Source organism: Meleagris gallopavo, unplaced genomic scaffold (assembly GCF_000146605.3).
Source record: "Meleagris gallopavo isolate NT-WF06-2002-E0010 breed Aviagen turkey brand Nicholas breeding stock unplaced genomic scaffold, Turkey_5.1 ChrUn_random_7180001874166, whole genome shotgun sequence".
Taxonomy (NCBI): Eukaryota; Metazoa; Chordata; class Aves; order Galliformes; family Phasianidae; genus Meleagris; species Meleagris gallopavo.
Window position 1 is genome coordinate 38,074 of NW_011138801.1, and position 2,455 is coordinate 40,528.

Consider the following 2,455-nt stretch of genomic DNA (forward strand, 5'->3'; position numbering starts at 1 on the left):
CCCCCAGCCCTCACCTGAGGCTCGCGCTGCTCGCTCCGCATCCAGCTCCATTGTTGTTCTGTGTCCCATCGCTGCTGCGCAACAGAGCGCCGAGCGCCGCCGCCTCTCCATATAAAGGCAGCGGTGACGTCCTTCGGGGAGGGGGGAATTCCCAGGCGCGGGGCGGGGCCTCACCCCGAACACGGCTTTCCATTGGTTGTCAAGCAGAGTGGGGGGCGTGGCTACCCAATAAACCCACTCCTATTGGAGGGGAGGCGGTACTTCCGGAAGGAGGGGGAGGGGAGGGTGCTACTTTCGGATCGTGGCGTTCGGATCGTGACGTTCGGATTGTGATTTTTGGATTGTAACTTCCGGATTACGACTTCCGGTTGTTCTTTGCGCGGGTTCCGGAAGTCGTTCAAGGGCACTTCCGGGCGGCTGAGGCAGCAGTGGGGTGAACTTGAGCGGCTGGCTGCGAGCTGCGAATCTCAGCGTGCACTCCGGTGGGGCCCTGAGGTACGCCTATAGATCCCTAATTGCGCTCTGCCGTGCCCTGAAGCCCTTCTGTTCTGCCACAAAGGCCTTGGAGGCTGAGGAACGCCCATAATTGCGCTCTGCAGTGCCCTGAAGGCCTTCTATTCTGCCATAAAGGCCTTCAGGCCCACCCCAAGGCGTTGGCACAGCGCTAAGCGCCCTTAGGAGGCCTCTGTGCGCTCCAGGCCGTCTCAGTGCTCCCTAATCGAGTCCAGCAACCACCCAGCATGCTCTGCGGGACACCAGGGCCCACATAAAGCTGTCTGATGTGCCCCTGAGGGCTCCTACCATGCCCTGTTTGACACTGGAGCCCCACAGGCCTCCAAGAGCCCCCCTCCCAGTGTGCTTTGGGGACCCCTGAGAGCTCTGGAGGCGTCCATTTTTCTTCCCACAATCGAAGGTGACTGCATGCAGCCTCACGGTTCTCATGGGGTGCATCCCGTGGCATCTTGTTCAGCCTGGAGAAAAGAAAGCTGAGGGGTGACTTCATTGCAGCCTTTCAATACCTGAAAGGAGCCAACAAACAAGAGGGGAATCAACTCTTTGAAAGGGTTGATAACTGCAGGGGCAAGGGGAAATGGTTTGAAGTTGAGGGAGGGGAGATTGAGGTTGGATGTCAGGGGGAAGTTCTTTAAAGAGAGAGCGGTGAGGTGCTGGAACAGCTGCCCAGAGAGGCTGTGGATGCCCCGTCCATCCCTGGAGGTGTTCAAGGCCAGGTTGGATGGGGCCCTGGGCAGCCTGGGCTGGTGTGAAATGTGAAGGTTGGTGGCCCTGCGTGTGGCAGGGGGTTGGAGCTTCGTGATCCTTGAGGACTCTTCCAACCCTGGCCGTTCTGTGATTCTGTGATCCTATGATCCCACTGCCTTCTTCGAGTTCCCATCCTATGATCCCACAGACTTCTCCACGCTGGATTTGATCCGATATTCCCTAAGCTACTTTTATTTTCCCCAAATGAACTCCCAAAGGCATTTCTTGTTGGCTTTGCTCTATCAGGACAGACGCAATTCCGTTGGAGTTTTGCTTTCTCAGCTCCATCCCTGGAGGCTTTGGATGATGTCTGTGCATTCCCAGTGTCATCCCACCGTCGTTTGTGCCCAATCTGGGTGAAAAATGGGGTGAAGTGCTGTGAGGAAGGGCAAAGCAGGGGGAAAGGTGATGGACGACTTTGCAGAGAGAGGAGGCTGACCCCAAGGAACAAGAAAACACGACCTCTGCTGTAGTTCTGAGTGCCCAGAAATGCAGACACAGCCTCTCTCCATTGCCCACTTTCAATGGGGCAAAGTGAATATCAGGGCTCATTGTTCCCCTCCGGCCTCCTGCGTGGCAAATGAGCAACAGCAGAGCTCCAGTGGCTCCAATACAGTGATTGGGGTCATGGCTGCTGTGTGAATAAAGGGCTGTGAGCTGTCAGGTGGCTGATTTGTATTGGGGATGTCACACAGCACCCCCATAAAACACCCTGGGGGGAGGAGGACACCCCCATAAACCACTCTATAGGTTGTTCCGTAGCCAAAAAAAAAACAAACCCCTTAAACCACCCCCAAAAATAGCATGCATCGAGGCGAGTTGATTGCTTTATTCTGCTCACGTTTTGCAGGGGGCTGAGATGGGGGAGGGGTCTGTTATGGGGCAGTGCCCCCTGGCCCTACAGCTCCCACCTGGCGCCGTGCCTCATCCATCATCTCAGCAATCAGCTCGCTCTCAGCCAGCGGCATCACGGGGCTCTCAGTCAGCCCTGAAGGGACAGGAGATGAGCAGGACACCCCTCACCACATCATTATGAACCTCCCCACCTTGTTGTTTTGGGACTTTCCCATTATTTGAGACTCCCCCCTCTCCCCCCATCATTTAGAGACCCCTCCATCTTTTAGCGATAACTCCTCCCTCCTCCCCAATACTTTGGACCTCCCGTGTTATTTGTAGGGACACCACATTATTTTGG

General features: G+C 56.1%; 1 long non-coding RNA gene across 1 annotated transcript; it reads left to right on the top strand.

The window, feature by feature from the left end:
• Positions 1-363: 363 nt before the first annotated feature.
• Positions 364-1,923, top strand: LOC109364594. The gene is made up of 2 exons (XR_002110496.2): positions 364-495; positions 1,507-1,923. It is a non-coding gene; the product is annotated as an uncharacterized LOC109364594 (long non-coding RNA).
• The last annotated feature ends 532 nt before the right edge of the window (positions 1,924-2,455 follow it).